The following is a 16675-nucleotide window of genomic DNA, read 5'->3' on the forward strand; positions in this document are numbered from 1 at the left end:
CATGAGCTTTAATACAAAGAATTAGTATATTGGCAATAGCAACCACTGTTGTTGGGTCTTCAGTAAATGTCTGTGGGGTAAAAGATGGTCATCATTAGATATGAAATGTCCCCCAATGCTGTGTCTTCAAATGATGGATCCAATCATTGATGGGTGATTGGACCTAATACACAGAGTAACCCACTTCAGAATTCACAGCCTGTTAGTTTATCAGTAGGTGAGAGGATATGGCACTTAGAAGAAGGTGGGGACAAGCCTTTGAGAAGTGTCTCATCCTAGCCCCTTCCATTTCTTTCTCTACTTCCTGGTTACCCTGAGGAAGGCAACATCCTCTTCCACATGTCCCTATAGCCATGATGTTCTGCCCTTCTTTGGGCTAAAAAACCAAAGCAATGGATCCAGCTGTCCTTGGACTCAACGCTATGCAAGAGTGAGTCCCAGCAAATTTACTCTCCTTTCAAACTGCCCTCTTGAGCACCTGTCACTGCAATGAAAAACTAACAGTTATTGATACCGGAAGGCAGTGAAAGCCCTCTCTGGTGGCAGTATGGGATTAGTGAAGGTGACAGAGCTCTGCATGCATCTCCAGAAATACCAGTTCTTGCTGCCCCGGTCCTTAGTAAAATGTTTGCCACTGTAGAAGTCTCAAAGGGAAAGGAAGGACACAATCAATTACTCTAGTGCCTTATCCTCACATAAACAGCCATTTGGAGTCTCCTCCCAGGTCATACATAGAAAGCAGGAAGAGGCTTGGGAAAACAGGCAAGGTTTTCCACAGATATCAGAACTCAGCCCCAGGCAGCAGGTGCCACATACTGGTTCTTGCAGTCATAGGGTTCTGTGGGGACCTTCTCAAAATCCATCTTCCCTGGGGCTCTCACACCCCACTGTTCTCTTCTGTCGCTAAGGCAAGCTCTGCTCGTATGGCCTCATAGGCCCTGTTTCTTAGATATATTATCTGAAGTCTGTGTTGAACCCTTCAAGGTTGCTGAAGTCCCAGCAGACTGTCCCTTACTGTGCCCTCAGCACAACCAACCTTCCTTCCCCTGGGTTTCTCATCCAACTTTTGACATCAGGATTGCCTGCAGATAGTCTTGCCCACATCTCCAGGTGTGAAGAAGTCAGGGATCCACATCTGTACTGTGAGAACCTCTGGCATCCTCTTTCTTAAGGCCAAGGCCGTACCTTCCTAAGGAAACCACACTGCTCAGACCCATTGCAAAGGAATTCCCACTCTCAGACACTCTTCCTCAAGTTCTACATCCTCATACTAATGGCCTGAATGGAGCTGAGGCTTCATGTCAGCAAGGCCAGACTCGACGCAAGGCCACCCTCTTTCGATTGGAATTGCACCATCTGATAAAGCAGCTGCAAGCCACGTTTGGCCATTGAGAACTTGAAGAGTTGCCGTCCAAACTGCAATCGCTCTGTGAGTGTAAAGTCACCATCTTTTACACACGATGAGCTAATGTAAAATATCTCATTATTTTTATAATGATTAGCTGTGAGAATATATGTAACATGTAGAGTTAATAAGAAAGTTCATTATAATTGATCCCATTTCTTTCCTTTAAAAAATATGGCTACTAAAAAAAGTTAAGCTACATATACAGCTTGTATCTCTACAGCACTGCTTTCAAATGTATGGCCCCATGGCTGTAGAGATTATCTGTGCTGAAACTTCAGGATAGGACAAGTCCAGTTCAAGGATCTGCTACACGCTATTTGTAGATCCCACAGTCCCCTGCCTGGCGCCTTGTAAACACAAGATAGTGCAAGGGAGAAGGAGGAGGTGGGAGAATAAGAGGAGATTTGCTGTAGTAGTGGTCATAGTAGGTGCTGCTGTGGATTTACTCAGCTCTGTTAAGCCCCATGTGAATTAAAGCCGTTGCTGCTCCGCTGACCTCACAGGTTGGAAAATGGTTTGAGTAAAGCAAAATCTCCTTAAACCGGAAAATTACCACATAAATAGTGGTTGTCACAGCACTATACTCATGACGACAGCTCTCATATTTTGGCATGCAGTGCTGTAACTGGGTTAGCATAGCTGGCCCTGGGCCCCACAACCATTTTTATTGCGTCAAAACGTAACACTGGGTCTGACACTAGGTGGCAGTAAAAGCCGCACTCCTTGCTGCCTTGGTCCAAGCTGCACAGCTATCCCTGAACTGGAAAATGTGCAGTGTCCCTGAGGGACGCACCCCACCCCACCCCTTGGGATAAGAGCCTTTTGCATCTCAAGTTTGCTGCTAGGCACTGTGAAGAACACAGAAAGCTTCTAAGACACAGAACAGCTCTTCAGAAGCATTAGTATATTAAGAGATAATTATGGAGGCCACTGCTTTGAACTAAACTCTCACACCAGGCCCCAACAGAACAGAATAAACCAAAATGGAGTCATTAGTGCTAAATACCACATGAACAGAAAATGTAAGTAAATCAACCCTAAAACAAACTAACTTCCTGGAAACAGACTCCAGTCTCCCTAAGCTAATAAAAGGTAGTCCACCCTGCTTTAACCCTTTCCCCAAACGACGTAACCTCATGTTAGCCCACCAGTTTATTTTCCCTTCTCCTTCCTTGTCTCCGTCTTGCAAAGCCCACTGTTTGAACCTTGTCCAGTGACAGCTTCTGTTTCATTTTGTAGAATTGAGGCAGCCCTTTTTCACCATCCTTGAAGAAAAGCCATTCATATTTATGATAAAATTTGTTGTAATTTTGTTTTTTGATGAGTCTAAGAAAGAAGACTGGTCCTCAAAAAAAAAAATCTATGTTGGAGAGAGGGGTGGCAACTGTGGGTGTCCTGAGAGGCCTACAGGGGAAACGGGAAGAGCTTCCTGTGGCGTTTGACATGTGACATCTGAGCTGGGTTCTCATGAAGGATGTCTTCTCTTGGTGGAGAAAGCAGGGGACATTCCAGAAGAGGGGTGAGCAACTGCAAAGAACACCAGTGAAAGGGGGGGGGGCGTTTGGAAAGGAAAGATGAGGGGTGGGCGTGGCAAGACAGGGCAGCAGGGTGAAGACGCGTCCTGCCTCGGACAGCGGCGTCCCTGCTGAGCAGCTAATAGTACACAGAGGGAAGCGTAGATGGCAGTGGGAAGGTGCCACAGCTAATCCTGGCAGTCAGCGAGAATGAAATAAGCACAAACCACCTGGCATTCTTGTGAGGGACTTACCTCGGTAAGTGTGGGCAGCGCCTTCTGGTGGTCACAGAAGGAAACTGCTTTTATCTTGCCTGCCTTCACTCCTCTGGCAAGTTCACCTATCCTGTGGCTGATCCTGTGGCTGCAGCATTCTTTTGCCGATATTAGAAACTGCTTTGGATGTCAGACATAAAATTAAACCAGCCCTCTCTGGGAATCCTCTAGGGCTTCAGCACCAGACTGGGATCCTTGAGATATCCAGCTTCACAGACCAAATAAATAGAGGATTCCCAGCCCTCCCTCTGTGAGACAGCCATTGTTGGATTACCAGGACCATATCATGTAATCCGATCTAATAAATTCCTTTTTAATACATGTTCATTCCCTCCGTTGACCTCCTTTAGAGAGCCCTGACCGATGCAGGAGAGCTAAGGCAAGCTGGGAAGGAAGCCATGAGACTGTGGAACTCGGGCACTTGTGCAGGTGACTCAGGCCCCTGGATTCCTTCTCATCCGCTGAGAAACCCCAAGGCAATCTCTGGAGCATTCTGGAAAGAAGCTGTGGATATACCTGTACAGTGCCCAGCTCTACTGCCTGGGCTCTCGCAGACAGGTTCCTACTCTCCATATCCCTGAGCCTGGCCCTAGAACAATGTCACTCTCCCTTTTAAGCCTCCAAACCAAAGTGGATGCAGGTAGACAATTAAATATGGACTCAGTTGGATTAACTACCAAACTTACATCATCACTTCAGAGAGAGCAGACTCTTGTTCTGTAGGCAGAGCCTGTTCATTCGTTCCTGGTCCCTCAGACCTGAAATAATCACCAGAAACTATAATATTTGTAATACTATTTGGCCAATAGCTTAAGCATCTTTTAGATATCTCTTATATCTTAAATTAACCCATTTTCATTAATCTGTGTATTGCCATGTGGCTGTGGTTTACCAGGCAAAGTTCTGGCATCTATCTCCTCCATGGCTACATGGCTTCTCACTGACTCAGCCTACTCTCTCTCTACATCTCTGTTTGGATTTCCCATCTGGCTTTACTCTGTTAAGTCACTGGCCAAAAGCAGCTTTAGTCATTAACCAATAAAAGCAACACATATACAGAAGGACTTCCCACATCATTTCCTTTAAACCTTTTCTGTTTAAATAAAAATGGTTTTAACTTTAGCATAGTAAAATTATATATAACAAAACAGGTATCAAGAAAGAATTACAGGTACAATATTTATATATGTTTTGTTTTTATTATAACTAAGGAAAACTATAATTATAACTATCTATTTTTTAACTCCATCAAAGACCCCAGAAGGATATAATATTACCTAGGTTAACAGGAACGGCATTGCAAGCAACTTCTAAAACTCTAGAATTGACAGAGAAATCTCGCTGCCTGGACAGTCACCCAAAGATTTTTTTGTAACATTGGGGTACCCATCTTTAGCCTACAGGCCCACAGTATCCAGCAGACTTTTCCATGAAGCAGGAAATTTTAAAGACAGTTCTACCTATATTGGCAATTTGTCAGTCACTTTCTTTTATGTCCTGCAGAATGTCTGGCAGACTCTTTCAGGAAGCAGGAACCCTGAAAGACTGTCTCAACTTTAGGCAAGTTCAGCAGTCATTGTGTGTGTGTGGGGGGGGGGTCCTGTATGTCCTGTTCATACAGCATAACATTAAGCAGTCTAAGCAAGAGCAGTTTCTTGCCCAAATGGCTAAGAAACTCCATAGGGAGCCTCTTTGATGCCCATCATCCTCTTGAAGTAGAAGAAAGTAGAAGAACAGAAACATATATAAAACAAAATTGATCTAAAATTTGTATCAACAGACCAAGATCCATAACAGCACAAAGTATTTACATCTATAGCCTATCACCATTTAAATGTAAACAAACTCATCTCTTAACACTCAGTAAAGATGGCACTGCTGAATTGTCTGAATACCTGCTCTGAGCCTATGCCAGGATCTTTATTCCAGTGGGGTCCTAAGAACCTGCTGTCCCAGGCTTACCTATTAATTATTATGAAAGCTGGCATTTATTAACTTTGAGTTAGACAGTGCCTGGGTACCTTACATACATGACCATATTCTATCCTCAAGACAATCCATCTTCATAGGGAAGACAGGTTCTGAGAAGTGAGTTGCCTAAGGAACCTAAGGGGTGAAGCCAGGCCTTGACTGCAGAGTCGTCTGATTGTAAAGACCTTTATTCTTTCTTAGTTTGTCTTTGGTATGGTGTGCTATGGTTTTGACTAAGTGTGCCTCAAGTCCTGACTGTTGAAAGGGCTCAGCTGTCAGCCTCTGGTGCTGCCAGAAGACAGTAGAACTTTTAAGAAATAGAGCCTAATTAGGTCCTTAGTGATGTGTCCTTGAAGGAGATATTGGGACTCTACCCCTTTTCCTTCTCTGCCACTGTGAGGTGAGCAACTTCCTCTGTCACACCTTCTCTATACTATACTGTGTTGCATTGGCCCAAAGTCAACAGAACCAACTGACCTCAGACTGAATTCTCTACGAGCCAAAGAAACATTCCTCCTTGTGATTTACCTCCAGCATTTGGTCTGACTGGCACGTGGGGAAATCTTGCTCTTCTGAAGATGAGGAAAAACTCAAGCCCAGGTAACCACTAGACGAAAAAGAAAGGCATTCTAATCCAGCTCTCCCAGCAGGCTCTGCAGTGCAGAAGACTGCACTGCCTTCTCTGAAAGCTGGTGCCTGGGGCTGCAGTCTGCTCTTCTCCCAGCCTTCCGTCAGAATGAACGGAAGTAGACAGAGAACGGAGAGTTAATAGGATGTTACCTTCCAGGAAAAAAAAAAACAAATTGGCCTCTGCTACTTCACTGTTCTAGGCCGACACCTTGGCTACAGAGAAGTGAACAGGTATGGAGGCCTTTTCAAGGGAGAAATGGCTCTGCCCATGGAGGCAGCACATAGGCACTGTGCTCCCTTGGGCAGCTCCTCCCCCATTAGGTACCGCAAAGGTGCAGCTCACAGCCACCTGGGCACAAGGCAAATTCACCAGTGCTGGTTTTTCTTAGCAGTTTCCCGGATGAGAGCCGGGTCGCACAGTATCAGAGGGCTATTATCCTGCATGAAGAACTGAGGGAGACCAAAAGCTGTGGGGCTGATCCATGCAGGGCTGCTGTGCTCACCCCCTCTCCATCACCTGGATTCCAGACAAGGCTTCTTTACATCCATAATCGCATTATCTACAGTAGGAAGGTGTTATCACAGCCATGGGGCAAAGCATATGAAGAGTCCCAGTCTCCAAATCTTGGAATAGGTTGGGAACAGACAAAATCAAACCCAGTTTCCCCAGGATGCATCAGCTTGTCGTGCACATGCAGTCCCATTCACGAAATCCCTCAGTGCCTTTTAATTCCCTGGACTGTGTCCCTCAAATACATAGTTACCAAGGAACATGTAACCATAATTATGAACAAACCTTCAATTTTAACCCACACTTGGCCCTCACTCTCTGTGCCACTTTGGTTTTGCCTAGTCAATGTCCTCTGTTCTCTTAGCTGCACGGCGACCCACACATATCCGAAAATGACAAGTGAGACTATTGATAGGCTCTAGAGTGCTCCAGACAAAACCATTCTGCTTTGGTGAGTACAAGTCCTATTTCCAACTCCCTTTCCAGTGCCAATGTGCAGGTAAGAATCCAAAACTGTATATTCCATGGGACTCCTGGGTTCTGGGGACACTGCCCAGGTATCTAGACCTCAGGCTGTTGCAGGGACACTGTGTTCCATGCTGAGAAAATAGTGGTCTCTCCTCACATCTGCTCTGGACTCGGTCACCTGCAGACCCAAAAGCAGAGTAGCTCAAGCCCAGTTTCACAATGCCTGAGATTTGCCTGTCCAGGATGAACACCTATAATTTCGTATTTTCCTGTCTTCTCTTTCTCACGCTCCCAAGCTCACACAACTTCCCACAGAAACACCTTGATGCATTTCAGCTCCTGTAATGGAACCTAAGAGGGTACCCAGTCCACCATCGAATGCAGTCTGGCCTCAGCTAGACACTCTCAAGAGTTTGCGTAAGAAACTACAACGCAGTGATGACCAAAGCCATCACAGTTGCATATGAATCTGATGATATGTTTGGAGAGAGAGCAGAAGTGAGCCTAAGCAACGGAAAGGGAAGATGAGGGAAGACACAGGGAGAACATTCCAGTGTGAAGGAGCAGCATGACCACAGGTGCAGAGGCATCAGCTCAGTGTGGCTGCAGAGTGGGAGAGGGACTGCGAGGTCAGGGATGAAGGGGCTTTATAGAGTGTTATGAAGTCAGATAATACACTGTATGAAGACAATTAGCAGTGGGGGAGGGGGATGTTGTTAATGATGGTGCCTACACTGGAAAGATGATCAGCTTTCTAAGGTCTCCAGACAAAACGAATTTGGAACTTGCCAAAGAGGAGGAAGTAGATTTACTAGGGATGTGGTTTCAGCGGCTGGGTGAAAGGTCATAAGGACCACAGCTAAGTATGGTGGTGAAGTGGGAAGAGAAGGAAAAGCAGGAAGATGGAGAGAAATTCGTGAGTGCAAGCTGTGGGATGCCTCCACGCTTCTACTTCTGGCTTGAGTAAGCAAGTGTAGTGAGGCCATTGGCCAATATACCAGCTACATCAGAAGGGAGAACAGAAAAGTGATAAGCCCGTCTTTGAAAGTGTTTAAGGTTCATGTTTGTAGGGTGACAAGCAAGCCTACAGAAGCATGGAGCCCAAGTTCAGGGGGCGGTGTCCCACCCGAGGATACAGACTCTGGATCATGAGAAAGGAGTGGGGGCTTGTGGGGGAGGTGCTGCCAGAATCCATGAAAAGAGCATGGAGGGGAGAACTCTGCATTCACCAGCTCGAAAAGAGCAGTCAAGTATCAAATCTGACCAAAGAGACCGGGACAAATCATTATTTAACCATGTCAGGAGACATTAACAGAGGGGAGGGACAAAGCACAGTGTGCAGAGAGCGAGGGCTGCTTAGGAGGTTTAAGTATAGCAGCTAAAATAATCACATTGGTGATTCAGAAAACTTACTCTGGCAGCTGGATAGTGTATATTGTGATGGAATCAAGAGACTAGAGGCATGGAGACCAGCTAGAAGAAATTATAATCTGGGCAAAGGAAGTATAGGCCTTCTCTAGCAGAGGTAAATATGGATGTTTACCTGGTGTGGGAGGTCCTTCTGAATATGTGTGGCTTTTATTGGTTAATGAATAAAGAACCTGCCTTGGCCTGTTGATAGGACAGAGTAGAACTAGGCGGAGAAAATTATACTGAATGCTGGGAGAAAGAAGGCAGAGTCAAGAGAAAGCCATGTAGTCCTGCAGGAGACAGACACTGGAACTTCATCTGGTAAGCCACAGTCTCATGGAGATACACAGATTAATGGAGATGAGTTAATTTAATATACGAGTTAGCCAGAAATATGCTAGAGTCATTAGCCAAGCAGTGTTTTAAATAGTATAGTTTCTGTATGATTATTTTGGGTCTGAGTTGCCAGGCTGCCGGGAAACAAACAAGCAGCCTACTACAACACTTACCTATTCCCAGTGTTAAGTGAACATAGTAGACAATATATAGTCACAAATGCAAAATTTAGCACAAGGAAATGGCTCCTTTAAGGCTGATTCTCATTTCTAGCTCACCTGGATGGTCTTTATGGATGGGACTCTGCAGAATTCTGGGGAAAGGGATGTGTAGGTGTAAGAGAGAATACCCACTTTGGGTAGCCTTACTCAGTCTCTTCCAGAGTTGAAATGCTCCTACAGGATCGATGAAGGACATTTTATAAATAAAAGCTTAGGACTTTTCTACTTGATAGGAAGAGAGCAAAGAATCTATCAGTCAGTAATTCACTTTCTGAGTGATGGTGTCTGACCAACCAATGTACTCCTAAAACCTCTCTCTGATGATATATTTGAAAGAGTAGGATCAAGTCCCATGTAACCATGGGACCCAATGCTGACTGCTAACAAGAATTAGCAAACTGGAAAGAGATAAAATCCTTTTGAGGACTAGCAATCTTTATCCCGCATCTGGGGCCTGACTCCTTACCAGTGGAAGGTACCAGCACCACACCAATTTATATATATATATATATATATATATATATATATATATATATATATACACACACGTGTGTGTGCGCACGTATATGAGGACTTAGGCTAGCCTAGCCAGTTGTCTACAAGAGTGTAAGCCGCATTATGACAGCCAACAAGAAATGGTGAAGCACTGTCGGCTGGCAAGTGGAAGACCCACAGGGCAAGGATTGGAAGCTGTGATTGGAACCCCAAGAAACACACTGCAGAGTGGGCAGAGTGGTCCAGCAGCCCTGGCATTCTGCAGTCAGCCAGCCAGGTAGCCAGTCAAGTCAGAACCCTGAAAAAGGACTCTCTCCTCTGGTTTTCTACTCTACATGGCGTTCACTGGCTGAACCCAACTGGAGCTAAAGGCAGAGTTCAACTGGATCTCACAAGGGTCAGTTCACTGTGGCAAGTTCAGCTTGAAAGAGGAGGGTGCAGAGAGAGAAAGAAGGGAGATGTGTGGGGAACTGCTAAGGGGCTACAGAATCCCAGTTAGAAACTACTGAAATTAGAAAGTTCTGGCTAAGAAAAAATAATTTCGGGCTGTGGCTCAGTCAGTAAAGTGCTTTCATTGCAAATCCTAAGTTGACCCTGAAGATGGAAACAGGAAGATCCCTAGGCCTCAGTGAACCTAACTTATTTGGTCGGTGAGAGAAAACTAAGGCAGACAACACTTGAGGAATAACAGCTGATGGTTTCCTCTTGCCCCCACTTACACTACTGAGCACACACTTGCGCACACATGCATGCACACACACATGCATATATGCACAAAGAAAGACAACTAGATTTATTATTATTGTATATTATTCTTACCTCTGATTGAACTTGAATTATATACTATTCTTACCTCTGATCAAGATACTTACACAGTTCACATTTTGAGGTCATTGCTAATGACCTCAAAATAATATATAATTCAAGTTCAATCAGAGGTTCAAGGTCATTGAGGTCAGAGTTCAAGGTCTGGTGGCACACATCTTTAATCCCAACATTTGGGAGGCAGAGACAGGTGAATATCTGTGAGTTCAAGGTGTGGTGGGACACACCTTTAGCCCCAGCACTTGGGAGGCAGAGGCAAGTAGATCTCTGTGAGTTCAAGGACTGCCTGGCATACAGAGTGAGTTCCAGGATAAAGATACACAGAGAAACCCTGTCTCCAAAAAGCCAAAAATTAAAAATGAAATAGTTTAAAATAAAACCATGTAAAGATGAAAAATACACAGAAAGTCTGGATACTGTATGTTATTGTGTTGTCTTTAAGTTTTTGATGACTGAGGAAGTAGCAAAAGCTGCTAAAAGACATTTGCTAAGATGCTGCTGAATTAATCTAATATATATACATATATTGAAAATGCTTTGACTTTAAAATTTAAGCCAAAAGATGTTACTCTGGAGAAGAGATTTTGCTTTTGTTTCCACAGAAAATGAGGGACTGTGGATTCATTCTGCATTAAAAAAAATCAGGTTTGACCAAGGAAGACCCCTTGAGAAACCTCCAAAAGGAGGAATGGCCCAGATGTCTGAGTTCTACATCCAGAACAGTTCAAAGACTGCTGCCTGAGATGATCAAGTCTCACAGGATACTCCAGTCAGGACTTGATCATAAGTCTAAATTTTCTTGAGGTCACCATAAGATTATCAGTGCCCCCAATCAGCAGGAAGTAGCCTAGAAAACTATACCCACATTCCCAAAAATGGATTATGTATGTTTGCCTTTGTTTAGAATGTTGGTTACAAGTCATTATGGATAATGGTCAGTAGAAAAGTTAAACAAAGGAGAGTTGATTTAGAGTTCTCATTTTAAAAAAAAAGGGGATAAGTGCTGTGGGCCAATTGTCTGTATCCTGTCACTTGTATTTTAAATAACAAAAAAGGGGGAGTAAGTGCTGTGGGTCAATAGTTTGTACTGTCACTTGTATTTTAAATAAACACTGATTGGCCAGTAACCAGGCAGGAAGTAGAGGTGGGGCAATGAGAACAGGAGAATTCTAGGAGAGGAAAGTTCAGCCTATAGTCATCACCCAGACAGAGAGGAAGTCAAACACAGAGTAAGCAAAATATAACTGCCTCGCCTAAAAAGGTACCAAGCCACGTGGCTAACACAGCAAGAATTATGGGCTAATATAAATTATAAGAGTTAATAAGAAGACTGAGATACTAGGCTAATCAGTTTATAATTAATGTAGACCTCAGTGTGTTTCTTTGGGACTGAACGGCTGCAGGACTGAGTGGGACAGAAACCTTGGTCAACAATTGTTAATTATTGGCTTAAACTGAAATGGAAAAAGTAATTTAGCCTTTAAAAAAAAAACTGGTAGGATTGGAGTGATGGCTCTGCCAGCAGTCAGGAACACAGGCTGCTCTTCCAGAGGTCTTGTGGGAAAACTGTCCATTTGTTAAGTGAAAATGTTGTGCGGGAGAGAGCAAAGAGTAGCCAGACCCAAATGCAGAGCAAGAATGTGATCTAACAGCTTTGAAATGTGTACCCTACAATTTGCAGGTGTAAACGAGCATTTCTGATTCTGAGAAAGGAATCTAGTTCAAACTGGAAAGGTTTTTCTTTTCACACTCTCCTTCAAAATGGAACATTTTCTATCTTAAATTTGTGTTGGTGGGGTGACTTGTCCTCCTTTTCGGGTGGCTTGGAGTTAGCTTCTGGAGTTTGATGTTCTTGCTAATCACACGACATGGGTTGCCCGTGCCTTCAGCATAGACAATCAGGCTGATGCTCTGTGAAATTCTGTTAAAAGAATCAAGTTTTGTACAATTAGTAAAAAATTTCCACATTAGGCGTCTGTCTTTCAAATGCAAGCAAGAAAGGAGAAACACTCCTGAAACACAAATGGAGCTCAGCTCACCAGCTAAAATCTCTCAGGCCCTTAGGAAAGGGAAGACCAACTTGTTTGCCAAACAATTGACTGGCTACACATCACTGAACTCTGGAACACAGGGTGTGCTGTCTCAAGGAGTGGCTAACAGAACCCATGGGGACAGCTGGTTCTGAAATGGGTTAATCCTACCGCCTTTAGGTGAGGATGGCAATGCTGTGTTGGGTGGGGTTGTTTTGAAGGAACTCTCCCAGCCAAGGGCTGTTAGTTGCAGAAAAGTCAATAAGCAAGGGTGCTCAATGAACTGCTATAAACACCAGAAGGAGAAAAAAGAACTGAATTTTAATAGTTTTATTCAAAATGTATATTCCTTAGAGGTGAGGAATGTGCAAGAAAACACTAGAAATGGGGAAAATCACAGTGTACAGTAGAAAATGCAAATTAGGATACACAAATTCAGGAAATTTTGTGTGATTCTGAGGGAAGAGTTGCTGAACACTCACTATATTCTAAACAGACGTCTGTTAGAGAACAGCTCTCTGTTAGAGCTTCCACTATGCAGTTTGGCTTCTCTGTCCTTATAGAGCAGGTTTGTTTGCTTTTTTAAGAAGTAACTAGGAACTTCCATTCTGTAGTCACTAAGAGACACAATGCAGCTTTACAAACAATTGCACCTTTTACTGAAAAGGGTCAATGGGAATTCCTGGAAAATGCTAAACAGCAATCTTGCACATTGCTGTTGGTCTGTATTTGGAAAATAAATGACAGATCTCTCCCTACTCCTCTTACCCCCGGCCCCCACAGGCCCAGGGTAGTAAGGGCAACTCTTCAAAAAGACTTGGGTGGTTCTTGTTCTCCCCAGGCACAAGCCTTGTTATAAATATTAATCCCAGGTCACATTTCTAGGATGCCCCAGTTGGGGCCCACACACTTCCCTGCTACATGGTTCTGCTGAAAAGCACTAGATTGGGGCCGGGAAGGGCAAGCCTGTGGGCTCATTATCAGAATCACAGTTTAATTGGACTTCTCTTTAGTACTAACTAGAAGCTTTGGTCTAAAGAACAGCCGGGTTTAAAGTGATGCCCTGGTTATTTCAGTCACTGGTCAGCTATGGAACATTGGTTTGGGAGAATAATGGCAAAGAATAGTACAGTTTGTAGCTGTCTCATCCAGGGAGGGGCAGCATTTAAGACAGGAGTTTCTACAACTCAACTGTTCAAGAACACTAGCAATATGGTGAAGAATGTAAGGTCAGAGAAACCACCTTAAAAGAAATTCAATAAACATAACCTTTTCTCTGATAGCAACTCTTATTTGCTGAGTTACCTAATAAAAAGGAAAAGAATTTACAGATTGACAAGTAGAATCAAATCAGCAAGTTAGCAATGGACACCCTGTTGACCTCAATCTATCCTTCTGGTTATGTCCCAAACCTTAAATTTAAATTTGTGTGAGCTTATCTCATCTCCTACAAGGGGGATCAGCCTGGGTGATGGATACCAGATGCTCCTGGGAGTCAAGACAGTAAGGAAACTTTCAAGTGAGAGGTGGGAACACAAAGCAGATGGAGGGCTAACCAAGCAACACGCAGTAAGGGCAGCAGGGCTGGTAAACAGGTAACACACAGGTCTCAGAGATACAGCTAGGTGTACCATGCCTGAGCTTGAGAAAAAGGTTCCACAGCGGAGCTCTTAGAAACCTCCATGTATACATTTACCTGGTGTACTAGTTATTGATGGAGAGTACTGATTTCTTTTCTGACACAAGAAACCCTTCCACTTTTCTTCTTAAGGGGTCGTTGTGAGACCTTTATGAGGCTGTATTAACACATTTCAGTGTTAAGCAGGATTTCTGGATTTGTTCTGTGATGACCTAGAATCTGGTGGTCTGTTAGACTAATAAGAACATGGGTTTAAACAAGGAGTTTGTAGAGAGGGTCTCTGAAATTCAAGGTAAGAGGGAACCGCTAACATGGTATGAGTTCAAATAATCCTACAACTATGGGAAGAGAAAACTGAGGAGCAACATTGAGTGGACAGCATTTTACTGTACGGTGGCCCAAGCCTATGGATGCATTCGTATGCGAGGGCAGGTCAGTGCGAGCGCAGACTACCCTACTGTGCTGTCAGATGCTGTGTGTATTCCCAACCACCTTGCGTTATTGAGCTAAGAATCAAAGGAGTCCTTAATCTATTATACTACTAAATTTCTTTAGCTAAATGTCTCATCAACGACAAATAAAAAGACAAAACAAAAAGCCCACTTAATACTGTTATAATCTGCTAAGAACTTAAAAATAGTTTTTAAATTAGTGAATAACAGATAGCCTATCAATGTTTATTGAATGAAGCTTGTCAACTGTTGTCAAGTTTGTCACTTGACACAACCTGAAATCAGCTAAGTGGAAACACTTGGGTGGAAGAAAGAATTGACTAGACAAATTGGTCTGTAGGAAAATGTCCTGATTGTTCACTGATGTAGGGGAGCCCAGTTCACTGTGGGCAGCACCATTCCCTGGACAGGTGGTCTTGGGCTATGTAAGAAAGCTAACTAAGAACAGGCTTATGAGTAAACCAACAGGCAGTGTTCCTTCATTGTTTCTGCTTCAAAATCCTGCCTTGACTTGCCTCAGTGATGAATTATGACCTGAAAACATAAGCCAAATCTTTCCTCCCCCTAACTCGCTTTTCGTCAAGAGTGTTTTATCACAGCAAAACAGCTGCAGGGTTTCTAACTCGGGCCATTTGTGTTATTAACATGTCTCGATTAAAACCAAAGGTTATCGGTGTGAACCTGTAATATCCTCTCAGACTTCTTTGCAAAGTCTTGTACATAAGACACTTAGACTGCTAAAAGGACATCTTAATTCACCGGTTAAAAGGCAAGTCTGCCTGCCGAGAGAACTCACAGATGGAGCAGAGGAAACACAAACAGGTATTTTAAGTATAATGGGGCATGTTAAAAAAAAATTTCCCATTTTTCTTAGAGGGTAAGACAAAAAGAATCCTTATTTCAGATTTCCTCAGCTAAGACTAGAATTATCAATACTTTCAACTGGCTGTGTCCTGCTATGGTGGTGAGATGCTACCATGGTACAGGGCTCTGGAACGCAGCTTTAAGGACCAGAAAATCCTTCTTAGCTCTCACCAATAGAGAAATCACCTCTGGGCTAGTCCATTCTATAAACTCAAGGCTCACTAACTAACAAATAAGAATGTCAACAGGGGGTTACCATAGGAATACAAAGCTAGGTGAGATCTGTGACTGGCTGCAGACAGGCACTCCTCAAGGCTGGCAAGCTAACCAGACAGGCTGAGTCACAACCTGGTTAATAAGTTAACTTAGGAAAAACTAAAACAAAGTCCCAGACAAGCTGCTGCTGTTGGTCACTGCCATCTGTGAGCCAGATATGCTTCCTCAAGCTAATGAATCCTGAATGAATAGACCCTGGCCCTTTAAAGGAGCAAAACCACCTTTTAATCTTGACTGATTTTTTTTTTCTTCATGCTTTGCCTTCATCTGTAACTTAAAACAGAAACTTTGTTTTGGTTTAAAAATGACTCGTGCTCATGGCAGAACAAAGAAAATACAAAATAGGAACAAATGCTAGGTTATCCATCTCCCCATATAGCAGTAGCATCTAGTATTTGGGCCTCCTCAGGCCATTTTAGACCTTTATGTATGTTCATATCCTATCACTTCCTATCATCTTGATTTTTCTTGATCTTCTCTTGAAATCCCAGTGGGTTAACCTAGAATGCTGTACCTCACCAGGACTAACTAGAACAATTCTATCCAGCTTGTGCGGACATCAGCATTACATGGCGGGTGTGTGTGTGTGTGTGTGTGTGTGTGTGTGTGTGTGCGCGCGCGCGCTTCTTAAAAACAGATTGCTGAACTCCAGGGCTCCTGACTCAAAATGTATTTCTGTGTTCCAGAAAGAAGTCCATGCTACCTGGAGACTACATTGTGAGAAATCAGAGAAAACTGAGATCAAGGTTTGCTTCAACAAGTGTGGTTTATACTCTCAAAAAAGAAACAGCGACACCACATCAATGCTTTCTCTCTTGAACAATTTCATTTATTTAAATCTATATTTTTGGATATGTGTGATCCAGGAAAACCTTGTGGTGTTTAGAGTTTCTGATAGGCAATTTCACAACAGTGAGTTCTGAGAATGCAAAGGCCCTCCATTTCCCCTCCCTACCCAGCTTTAACTTTCCCTGACTACCTTGCCATTTTTTTTAGCACCAAAAAATAAAATAAAATAAATATTTTTGTGGTTCACATTACTTTTCCAGACACAACTCCCTCCAAAGGTTTGGAAACCTCTCTCCACCACTCTCCTCCTGCTGGGTGCTCAATCACAACCCAAGCATCTTATGATGAGATTTTTCTTAAAGCAGTGAGTGCTCCTTCCTCTCAGCTGTATTTTGTCCTTATCTGAGGTATATATTAACCTGCTTTTATCAAATCAATTAACTCTTAAGGGATGATAGTGTGTCACATTCAGGACTGGATTACTTTGAAGCTTATCATTTGGTGATAAGGACATATAAAACAGTACTAGGCATTCAGTATTTGTTGGATAACAGTTTTAGG

General features: G+C 43.3%; 1 long non-coding RNA gene across 1 annotated transcript; it reads left to right on the forward strand.

The window, feature by feature from the left end:
* The first annotated feature begins 8436 nt into the window (after positions 1-8436).
* Positions 8437-16347, forward strand: LOC146893426 (uncharacterized). The gene is made up of 2 exons (XR_015003035.1): positions 8437-8508; positions 16012-16347. It is a non-coding gene; the product is annotated as an uncharacterized LOC146893426 (long non-coding RNA).
* The last annotated feature ends 328 nt before the right edge of the window (positions 16348-16675 follow it).

Source organism: Myodes glareolus, chromosome 7 (genome assembly GCF_982192425.1).
Source record: "Myodes glareolus chromosome 7, mMyoGla1.1, whole genome shotgun sequence".
In the NCBI taxonomy this organism is placed as follows: Eukaryota; Metazoa; Chordata; class Mammalia; order Rodentia; family Cricetidae; genus Myodes; species Myodes glareolus.